Genomic DNA, 12872 nt, shown 5'->3' with positions numbered 1-12872 from the left:
AGGCCTTTGACAGGGTCCTAAATGGAAGACTGGGTCAGAAGGTTCAGTCTTTGACATTTAGGATAATATAGTCAATTGGATTTAACAGTTGTTTAGTGGTAGAAGTCAGAGAATGGTAGTAGATGGTTGCATCTCAAACAGGAGGCCTGTGACTGGAAGTGTGCCACAGGGATTGGTGTGAGGTTCATTGTCGTTTGCCATCTATACTAATAACTTTACTGATAATGTGGTAAACTGGATCAGCAGATTTGTGGGTGCATGTAGACATGGAGGAAGGTGATTGAAAAATGGTAGATGGAATTTAATGTAAACAAGTGTGAGGTGTTGCACTTTGGGAGAACAAACGAGGGTTGGTCTTACACAGTGAATGGAGTGCACTCAGGTGTGCAGCAGGATAAGGGGATCGGGAAAGACAGGCCGATAATTCCTTGAAACTGATAGATAGGATGAAAAAGAGAGATTTTGGCAAATTGTCCTTCATAAATCAGAGTACTGAGTACAGGAGTTGGGATGCTATGTTGAAGTAATATAAGAAATTGGTAAGGCCAAATTTGGAATCCTGTGTGCAATCCTGGTCACCAACCTACAGGAAAGATATCAATAAGTTTAAAGTGCATAGAGAAAATTTACAAGGATATTTCTGGGTCTTGAGGACCCGAGTTATAGGGAAAGGTTGAATAGGTTAAGACTTTATTTCCTGGAGCACAGCAGAAAGAAGAGAGATTTGATAGAAATTATGAAGGTTATAGATAGGATAAATTTAAATAGGTCTTTTTTTCACTGAGATTGGGTGAGGCTAGCACTAGAGGTCATAGGTTAAGGGTGAAAATTGAAATATTTAAGAGGAACCTGAGGGGGAGTTTCTTCATTCAGGGGTGCTACAAGCATGGAAGGATCTGCCAGCTGAATGGTGGATGTGAGTTCAACTACGACATTTAAGAGAAATTTGGATATGTACATGGATTGGGGGGGGGGGGTAGTACTGAGGGGTATGGTCCAGGTGCAGGCTGATATGACCAGACAGATTAATAGTTTGGCATGTACCAAATGGGCCAAAGGGTCCCGTTTCATGTTTTATGACCCAATGACACTACCTGCCCTTTAGCCATTTGCTAATGAGAGCAGCTTCTCACTATTTACTATCAGGAAAAAAGTCACTATCATGTACATTTCTGTAAGTATCCTCTCAAATTTCATTGCTCCAAGAAAACAGAAGATTGCGGGTGTTGGAAGCTGCAGCAAATAAAAACTGCTGGAAGAACCTAGCTCAGGGATGGTGAACCCATGGTGCATGCACCAAAAGTGGCCCTTTGCACCCCAGTGATAATAATAAAAAAGTAAGCCTACTCATGCAAAAAGTATTAACCAAAAACCGATTTGTAGAAAAACTGTAACAGGAATTTAAGTAGCTCAGATCTAGAAATGGGTTTTACTGAGAATAAATCTAAAACTTAGCAATTATTTTTAGCGATTTTATTATTTTGTGCACATCTTTTGGCGAATGTTACCTTCTTTCACATTAATCTGTTTTCGATTTTAAAGATGTTCAATGAGTCAAACTAGGAAAGAAGGACTTTTGTTCTGCGGTCGTTCCATAACTGTTCAATACGTGTTTGATACTTGTTTGATCCTGAGGCGCCAGGCGTCTGCATCAACAGTGTGTCGCAGGTTCTTCCCAGTCAGTTTACAATTGACACTCGTGCGCTACGGAGTTGTGCTTTGTTCGTCCTTTGTGAACATTTACAGTTTTGTACTTTTTCGAAAATTAAGCCTTGTTTTTACATCCAGTTACCCATCACAGCACAAAAGAAAATGAGCAAAAGAAAAACAGAAAGTGATAGTAAGCATGAATTCAATGAACAGTGGGAAAATGAGTTCTTATTTATAGCGGATCCGTCAGGAAAACCGTTGTGCATTGTTTGTGAAAACACTTAGATTAGATTATGAGGACACGCAGTCCTCTTTTATTGTCATTTAGTAATGCATGCATTAAGAAATGATACAATGTTCCTCCAGTGTGATAGCACAGAGACACAAGACAGACCAAGACTGAAAAACTGACAAAAACCACATAATTATAACATATAGTTACAACAGTGCAAGCAATACCGTAATTTGATAGAAGAACAGACAATGGGCATGGTAAAAAAAAATGTCTCAAAGTCTCTTGAAAGTCCCAACATCTCACGCAGACGGTAGAAGGAAGAAAACTCTCCCTGCCATGAGCTTCCAGCGCTGCAAACCTGCTGATGCAGAATCTTGGAAGCACCCGACCACAGTCCGACTCTCAGTCCGTCCGAAAACTTCGAGCCTCTAACCAGCCCTCCGACACCGAGCACTGAGCACCGGTCTCTGCCAGCGCTTTGACCCCAGCTCCGGCCACCAGCAACAGGTGAAACCGAGGATTTGGGGCCTTCTCTTCCAGAGATTCTCGATCGCACAGTAGCAGCAGCAGCGTACCGGGCATTTCAGAAGTTTCTTCAGATGCTCCTCTGTGCTTCTCACGTCTGTCTCCCAAATCAGGATTGTACACGGCCCCTACTTAACAAATACAATATCATTTCACCGGAGAGGCTGCGCATGCTGCGTCGCGCCGCCATCTTCTCCTCCCTCTGGCACTTTCTCACATAATAGAAGACATGATCTTAATAGCCGCTATGAAACACAACATCAGACTGAAATAGAAGGAAAACTGAAGCTAGTGCTCGGGTCTGAGTTACGGAAAGAATATGTGATTAAGAAAAAGGAAGAAATCAAAAGAAGACAAAATATATTTGTTAAAAGAAGTCTCATTAAGGTAAGTAATGTTTATCTTGTTTTTATATTAAATCAATATACATCAACATATTTTTACAACAATTGAATGGGGGTACAAGAGTTGTACGGCGCATCTGAACTCGTGCGTGAAAAAATTGCCCCATGGAATATAAAAGGTTAGCCACCCCTGATCTAGCTGGTCAAGCTTAATCTGTAGAGGCAAGTGTTGACCAAAGAAGAAAGGAGTCTTAACGGGCAAAACACGCAGTAAAAAAAAAGTTCCCTAGGTTGGAGAATCTGATATTGAAATCTGCAGCTCTAACATGCCTGGACTAAAAGATGAGGTGTTTTCCTTTATGTTGTTTTGGGTCTCGCTGGAACAATGCAAGAGGTTAAAGACAGAAGCCAGAGAGGGAGACAGATGGCAATTTTACAAAAATGTTTTCTTTTATTTCAGAGGGTCTGGAGTTTCCTGTTTCCTGCTCATAATCCAATCTTCTATCCATGCCAGTAATATTACCTCCTACACTGCGAGCTTTTACTTTTTCCCAATAACTTTAGATCTGGCACCTTATTGACTGAAAATATTGGCCAAAGTCTGAGGAATGCATTTTCTCAGAGGTACATCATAAACACATAAGATTCTGCAGATGCTTGAAATCCAGAGCAACACAATCAAAATGCTGGAGGACCTCAGACAGAATACATTTTGAGTTTGTGACATTCTCAGAAGGTTGCATGGAGATAGAGAGAATGAGAAAGGCAAAGGCATCGAAGGATTCAACCAAAACCATGTGCATTTTAAAATCCAGGTATTATTACACTGGGGTTAGCGTGGGATAGTACACAGTGCTTGAATGTGACTATATGCAGGTTGTAATAAATGCAAGAACATTTTTAATTAGGTTATAGTTAAGGAGGATAGTTGGAAAATAATGAAACAGTTAAATACAGAGGGGAGAAAAGCTTCGATGAAAATTTTAGCAACAAGTGAACTGAGGCAGATGGACCATGTTGCTAAGGTAGAAATAGTTCAAAGTTCAAAGTATGTTTATCAAAGTATACAACCTTGCAATTCGTTTTCTTGCAGACAGCCGCAAAACAAAGAAACACCGTAGAACCCATTTAAAGAAAAAACCCACACAAAATCATCAAACATGTGGAAAAAAAGAACAAATCACGCAAACAACAAAAAGCAAACAAATAACACACAGAACATTAAACATCAAACCGCAGAATCTCCAAAAGTGAGTTGACAGCCATGAGCCGCTGATGCAAGTGAAGCTGGTCCAGGAGCCAAAGGCTGCGGCCACAGCCACTGAGTCGCCTGTTCATCACTGTGTCAACGGCTGCTGATCCAGTTCCACATCAAAGCGCCTCGATCAAATTGCATGAGTTGTAAAGAACATTCAGCGCTTTACCATTTGGTAAGGCAAGTCATGATGATAATGGATATACTAAAGATGCTATGTGAATGCAATATATTATTGCCAACAAAGAATTAACAAACCAGACCTTATTTGAAAAGTATTCATTTAAAAATGTGTAAATTTGCAAACATCAGGGATTCAATCCAATATAGCAGAAAAATAGCAAGATGTGAACTATTTAATCTCACAGCCAACTACAGGAAACACTGTTAAAAGCAGGTCCACCTCTTGAACATTACCATAGGAACTTGTGCTGGGTGCAAGTCTATTATTAATTAGGCTCACTTTTATATACAATTAAACAGGCTAGAGGTGGTGTATGGGCAAGGGGCACAAATACTTATAAAAGTTATTGGGTGGCACAGTAGCACAGCAGTTAATGTATCGGTTTACAGCATCAGGTGTAAGATCAGGGTTCAACTCCTGCTACTGTCTGTAAGAGGTTTGCACATTCTCCCCGTGACCACATGGATTTCCTACAGGTGTTCCAATTTCCTCCCACATACAGTGAGGGTTGGTGAGTGTGGGATGTCATGATGGTGCCGGAAGCATAGCAACAGTTGTGGACTTCCCCCAGAAAAATTCTTGCCGATTTGATTTGACACAAACGATGCATTTCACTGTGTGCTTTGATGTACACATGACCAATAAAGCTAATCTTTTTTTTTAAAAAAAAGCACCTGCACTTTCTTCCAATAACATTACAGATATACATGTCCTACTCCAAAAAGTGAATTCTTCTATTTACCCTCAAAGCAATCTATACAAGTGCAAGTTCAGTCCGCTACATGTAAGAGAGAAGCCATGGGTCACTGGGGGCTTTGAACTTGGACTATGAAGCTGAGGCTCCTGCACTAATCCCATCCTGTGCTCAAGGGTCTCAATGTTGGCATGCTCCCAAAGTGGCAGTAGAAATGGAAAGCAAAATCATTGAACCACCATGCCTCCACAGAACACAGAACAGAGCACACTGCAGCACAGTACAGCCCTTCGGCCCATGATGTTGTGCTGACCCTATAACCTACCAAGACCAATTCTTTCATACATCATCCTCCATTTTTCTATCATCCATGCACCTATCTAAGAGTTTCTTAAATTATTTATTGAGCTACAGTGAGGAATAGGCCCTTCTGGCTCTTGGAGCCATGCTGCAGAGCAATCCCCCCATTTAATCCCAGCCTAATCACAGAACAATTCACCAATGAGCAATTAACCTACCAATCGGTATGCCTTTGGACTGTGGGAGGAGGAAACTCATGCATCACAGGGAGAGCGTGCAAAATCCTTACAGGCAGCAGCAGGAATTGAACCCGGGTCACCTGTACTGTAAAGCGTTGTGCTAACCACTATGCTACCGTGTCGCCCCAATATATATCCCTAACGTATACATGGCAGGGCAGTCAATGCGCCCGCCACTCTATGTAAAAAAAACTTACCTCTGACATGCCCCCATACTTTGTTCCTTAAAATTACGTCCCCTAGTATTAGCCATTTCTGCTCCGGGACAAACGTCTCTGGGTTTCCACTCGACCTATGCCTCATATCATCTTGTACATCTCTATCAAGGCACTTCTCATCTGCCATCACTTCAAAGAGAAAAGCTCTAGCTCTTTTCCTAACTGAATACAGACATCCTTAATCTCAAGGTTGTATATAGTATAAATGCTTAGATAATAAATGTACTTTGAACTTTTAAGGAGGTGATTCACTCACTCTCAAAAAGTAATGGCGTAGATTGCATGAAGATCAAAACAAGGCAAAGAGATAAAAACAATCCGAAGTTTGCAGTCCCTAGCGTATTGGGAAAGAAGCAGTTCAGTAAAAGGTCCCATATTCTTTAATAGGCTGGAATCTAAAACTAAGACACAGAATTTCACTACAGAGTTTAAGAAATCCCACTTTTTTTCGATAGCTCTTCAAGATACTTAGAACCAAGTAAAAACAAACAGCATACTTGCTTCAGGCACAAGGCCCCTCTCTTCCTCTATATAATTCCAAAATGCTAAAAAAACAATATTTTGCCAGAACAAATAAAAATCACTTTTTCCTCCGCGGGTAATAGTGCTTTCTTGTGACAGCACTGCCACACCGCCCGTAATTGGGAAATTCCCTCTCAGCTGCTGCTCAAACAGTATCATAAATGATTAGATTTCAACAGTAGGCAGCTCAACACCAGTAACGGCACACAATGCCGGATGCAAGTATTGCAGGGCGAGTACTGCGTCAGGAATGTGGGTGGAGAATGAAGAATGTGGGTTGAGAATGAAGCATGCTGGTAGTCACCGTCAGAGGCCATCTGTTCAGTTACAACTGTTATCTCCATCTCTCCACAATTTCTTCTTAGCGACTAGATAATGTTGTGACTGTTGATCACCTTCAACTACAGGAACGCACTTTACCACCATTATTAATGTTCATACATCATTTTTACTGGTCTATTAGAAAATAATTTAGTCATGGGTTATTTCAGATGTCAGCAGTCTTGCCGTGTTTTTTTTAAACAAACGTGGATAGCACATATGCACTATTCTATCACATCTGCAGGGATTAAAATCAACAGTAATACGACTTTAAATTTCATATTTTGGACAAAATACTTCTGTTTCTTTCCAATAACTGCAATGAGTTTTTTTGATTAATACCTCTCACAATTTATTTGAATCTAAATGCCTCCGTGATACAACTACATTCTATTTGTGATCCCACATCTATTTCATTAGAGCTATCCAATTAAAATACCTCTTTTTCTCTGACTAGCATCTCTTTCATTTTCTTGTCTTTTGTTTCCTCTAATTCTATTTCTGTCAATCACTTTGGAGCATTTTTCAACTGAAGGACAAGTGGTTGTTGTTGACAAACAAGGTTGAAATGCTCATTCTCTGTTTTAGGCGAACGGTCTGAGATTCGTATCAGGCAGAGAATCCGCTAGTCTCTCTCCCCGCACTTCAAACTGGGGCCACCTTCCTGCATTGCTGTCCCCTCTCTGCTCCTTTCCTGAAGGCATTAACTCCTGTTATGTTTTATAACTCCAAAACATAAAAACTAATTGAAAGGAAAAAAAAAGCCGGGAATGAGAGTTTAACTTTGTTTATTTTTTGTACTTTAAGCAAGGCGAGTGCATTGCACATTCAGCCATAATCAATTATTTAAACAACAAAGAATGCTTAATCAAAGAATATGCTTACAATAGTACTCAAATATTATTGAAATATTAAATACACAACTCCTGTCTTCAGTATGTGACACTTGCTGGCTTACATACACACACCTTTTTCTATATTTGATGATAGGAGAAATGAAATCAGTTCCAAATCTATTCATGCGGAATCCCAAAACCAGTCAATCGTTCTGATCATCATCAACTCTGGTAGGCCATCACAAGAATGATCAGCTCTGGCTAGGGAGACATTTGGGGGGGGAGGGCATGAGGTGGAGGAAGGAAGAGAAGCGGAAACCCAGGGGAAGAGGAGAGCAGAGAGACATTGTTCTGGAGTGAGTGAAGGAGGAGACTGAGGCAGAAATGAACCAAGGAGATGGTGCCGATATGAAAGGATGCAGAGTGAACTGGATCTAAAGAGTGTAGGGTATTTGGCCCATAGATATGAAAAGCGTTGATATAGGAGACCAACCTGGGAGATATCTGTTAGACTGGTTAAATAAAAATTAGAACATCTTGAAATGAGTCACACAGCAGCAGATTCGCCTGAAAATTTATCAGCAGTCGGACCTGTCTTTCGAGCTCTAATGTATTTCTACAGCTGCTTTTCAATAAAAAGGTGAAACAACACTAGTGCCAAAAAATTCCAGTAACAGCAGGACTTATTTTCCCGAATCAAAGTTATTCTCAAAGTATGAATTCTGAAAGCAGTTGGCAAAGCTGCTTCTGGTCCCACCGTTTGTGACCTTAGTCTGATTTCTGAGTAATCCGCGCATCTGATTTCCTTTGTAATCTTATTATTTGAAACTGGCTTCAAAAATCAATAATGCTGATTTATTTTAGTCATCATCATGTATTATAGTTCAGTTATCCTTGCAGACCAAAATTACATTGGTCATTCAGAAAGCACCAACAACTGCTTGATACATAAAGACTTAGGGATGAAGGATTATAATATTAAAACATTAATCTGCTTACAAACCATACTTTCACATATTAAAGTTTCGAAAACCAGCCTCAGACTTGTACTGTGAGAAAAGAAGTGGCAGAGGGTGCATATATTTGGCTTACATCAAGAGTTCCCAACCTTTTTTATGCCATGGAGTGTTACTATTAATTGAGGTGTCTGTGGGCCTCAGGTTGGGAACCCCTCATTAGATGGACAACAGGACAGATTCACAAAGTTATCACCAGAGCTAAAAGGGTTAAAGGTAGAAATAGAAAGGGGTCATTTACCTCACATACTCCAATCCTACCGGAATTTGTTGCAATTTTCAATAAATGATCTGCAGCCTAATATCCATTAATGTAGCTCACAAAAAAAATCTGCCAGCTTCAGAATCAAAATCAGATTTATTACCTTTGACATATATTGAAGAATTTGTTGCTTTGTAGCAGCAGTACTTAAAAAATTACTATAAGTTACAATAAAAATATAAAATATATAAATAGTGCAAACAAGGAATTCTGAAGTAACGTTCACGGACTGTTCAGAAATCTGGGAAGAAGCTGTTCCTAAAATGTTTAGAGTGGGTCTTCAGGCTCCTGTACCTCCTCTCTGATGGTGGTATTGAGAAGTGGGCATGTTCCAGATAGTAAGGGTCCTTAACGTTGGGTGCCATCTTCCTGAGGCACCACTTTTTGAAAATATCATCAATGGTGGGGTGGCTTGTGCCCGTGATCGAGCAGGCTGAGTCTACGATCAACTGCAATCTCTTTCGATCCTATGCATCAGATCGGGTTGCCAACTTTCTTACTCCCAAATAAGGGACAAAAGTAGCAGTCAAATACGGGACACTTGTCTTTACCCCGAGAAAGAATACCATGACCATGAAGCCTTGCGTGGGCACCTGTGTACGCATACGTGATGTGCGCATGTGTGTACATGCTGATTTTTTTTCTGCAAATTGAATTTTGGCTTAATCTTCCCAATTCTGTTAAAGTGAAACTACACTGTACATAATTTCTACTTTATATAGGCTGTGTATTTAACATATCATTCCTACTTTTACTATATGTTAGTGTTATTTTACATTTTATGTGTTATTTGGTATGATTTGGTAGATCATTTTTTCGGTCTGGGAATGCCAAAAAAATTTTTCCCCATATAAATTAATGGTAATTGCTTCTTCGCTTTACGCCATTTCGGCACGAAAGGTTTCATAGGAACGCTCTACCTTAGTGGGGGAAATACGGGACAAAGGCGGTCCCGTATGGGACAAACCAATTTAGCCCAATACCCAAGATGTCCTGGCTAATACGGGATAGTTGCCAACCCTAGCATCAGAGCCCCCATACCAGATGATACCTTAGATTAGGAACTAACAATTGACAAATCCCCATTTGCAAAAGAGAGCTACAAACGTCTACCATCCTTTGCATGTGGAAATGGTTCTTAACTTTGCGCTTGAAAAGTCAGGCTCTAATCTTTGGTTTTAGGCCCTCAAATTCTCAATCGGTAGAAATATTATTTACCATACGTTTTAATTAATACCTTGAAATAACTATCTAAATCATCTAAATTCCAAGGCATGCAATGTCAGTTACTGAAAATTATTCTCCAACTTTTAAGCCGTAATGTTCAGGAATCCTTTTGGTGAATTTACAGTCCAAATCCTCCAATATCAGCATATCTCGATGTTCAGCACTGAAAACAACCCTCCAAAAGTGTTTGAGCTAGCAGTAGCATTACTTCCAAACTCTGATAATTGTTTTGCATTTTAGTGATTAATATACAAGGTCTGTTAAGTCCCTCAAGATCTCCACTACTCTAACTTTCACTATTTAGATAATTCTCAGATCTGTCACATTAAGGCCCAAAGTGGATGAGCACTTGTCTGCAGTAGTTCTATTCACTTAATCCATTAAAATTCTCTTCATATTTTATCGAGATACAGTGTGGAATGGGCCATTCTGGCCCTTTGAGCCATGCCGTCCAACAATCCCCCTATTTAATCTTAGCCTAATCAGTTTGGGAAAAATTATAATCACCAATTAACCTACCAACCTTTGGACTGTGGGGTGAAACCGGAGGGAACCCACATGGTCGTCACAGGGAGAACACACAAACACCTTACAGGCAGTGCTAGGAATTGAACCCCAGTCACTGGTACCGTAAACTATTGAGCTAACCACTACGCTACCGTGCCAGCTATAATGCTCATAATATTGTCAATCTTTTTGATACAAACCAACTTAGAATTTTCCAACCAGTTCAGTTGGCTCATTAATAAATTGATGAGTAAGTGAAGTGTAACACTGGTCAGCCAATTACAGACAGAACTTCTCTCCTCTGTTTCATTATATGCATCTAATGTGTATGCTGGAAACACTTATGAGCAAGTTTTTTGAAAGTGTTCTGGAAATCCATACAAATAACATCCATAAACATAATTCCAAATGCAATACTTTTCATCACCTTCTTAAAAAGTTCAGATCAGATTCACCCTTCGCAAATCCCTGGCGATCTGTTTTTGAGGTGTTTGATAACAAATCAATTGTCTTCGAAAGCATATCGGCAACTTTCCTTCAAATCGTTGGGATGTGAACATGGCCATGGGAATGTGTCACCTTCTGGGAACTTCATTTTGGTTACCTGATATATAGTGACCAACCCCTCCCCCGCAAGCACTGATTGAATAGTTTCCTTCAGATGTCCTAAGGAAACATGCTTTTACTTCCTTTGATATACCTGTACATACTAAAACAGAGTAATTATGCAACATACATAAAATACTGGAGGGACTCAGCATGTCAAGCAGCAGCAATGAAGAGGAATAGACAGTTGATATTTCCGCTGAGACCCTTCATCATGACTGGAAACGAATGAAGAAACAGCCAGATGTCTGCACTCCTGATTTTCATTTATAATATCACCTAAACATTATCTTTATTTTCATGTAATTGTAAATGAAAGTGTTGGGTTTGATATTCTTTACCTGTTTCTTTTCATAATGTTTTCCATGCCCTTTTCTGCCTTTTGTCATCTTGTGTTCTTAGCATCTAAGGAGGTGTGCCAATTTTTGCAATGTTATCCAAATTTTCTTTTAGTTTGATGATAACTTTTAACCCTTTATAGGGCTTCAGGAACAAACAACCCAGGTAACCCTCAGCCCTCCCTTATGTCCATGTGTCCAGCATTTCACTCCTGTTTGATTATCAGGTGAGTTTTGAAGTGGAAACATTTCATTGCATACCCATCAGCTTGTGACTGTACTGCTGTTCATAAGCATTCACATATTCACAAAGCGATCTTCCCAAGTGAAATAATGATTCCCATATTTCATTTAATCTGGTATATGATATTTGCTGCTCGCGAAGTAGTCATCTCTACCTTGGGAGACAGAGCACAGATTGGATAATATCAACTCTGTCTGTTAGCATGACCTAATGCTTTTATTTCCATTGCATCAATCCTCTAGCTACTCTGACATCTGTCCCTGGCATTTTAAACTGTCCCAGTAAGGATCAATACAAAATCAGCAACAAAACACATAACTTCGCCATCCAATTAGGCACATCAAAGCCTCCTACATTTAACAGAATCTCCTTGTTTTCCATCCTGTTGTATATAGTACTTCTCTTGTTCCTTTGTTAATCCCCTCCTCCTTTTCCCTGGATGCAAAAATCGTTAGTCTGGAATTTTACTATAAGCTGCTTTTCAATTAATTCTTCAAGTGTCATTACTAAAACTAATGACACCTTGTTAATAAATTATTTCAGAACAGGATTAACAGATTCCTTTTAAATATGGGCCCTGATGTTATGTATCTGGGGTGGGGGGGGGGGGGGGGTGTCGTAGACAAGATTAAATCCGCCTTTTAGTTGAATCTTGAATAATCTGAATACCCCTGCTCCTTTTGCACCATTTTAATAAGAAAGCAAAGTTAATGGCACAGAGATTTGAAACTCAATTTGAAACATTTGATTTAAGTAAATTGGATTTTATGTATTTCAGATCCATTTTGGGAAAGAGAATATATATAACCTCTCCCGCTCTTTCCCATCCATTCAAACAAGGTCTGATTAGTCCATTCATGTTGTCAAGATTGGATTGATCCTGTTGCCTAGTCCAATTTAATTTTGCCCCCCTCTCCCAACAGCCTTGTGGCAGCACCTTCACCTCAAGGATTGTCTTCTTTCAAGGTGATGGCTCATCAATGCCTCCTCAGGGGATATCATAAAACGGCAATACATGCTGGCTTTCTAAGCAACGTTAGATTCTGAAAAAATGAATTTTAAAAACTTCCAGCCACTAGCTTAATGATCACAGAAAGTTCACAAGGAGATATCAAGGTCCAAAGTTCAAAATAAATTTATTATCAAAGTATGCGCACCATATACAACCTTAGAATTCATCTTCTTGCAGCCAGCCTCAAAACAAAGAAACACAACAAAGTCCTTGGAAAAACTCCAAAGACCGACAAACATCCAATGTGCGAGAAAAGAACAATTTGTGCAAACGATAAAAAAGGAAACAAATACTTTGCAGAACATGGGATGAGCTCAGGTGGGGAATCTTAGCCGAC

Source organism: Mobula birostris, chromosome 21 (assembly GCF_030028105.1).
Source record: "Mobula birostris isolate sMobBir1 chromosome 21, sMobBir1.hap1, whole genome shotgun sequence".
In the NCBI taxonomy this organism is placed as follows: Eukaryota; Metazoa; Chordata; class Chondrichthyes; order Myliobatiformes; family Myliobatidae; genus Mobula; species Mobula birostris.
Note: the sequence above shows the minus strand (reverse complement) of the source record.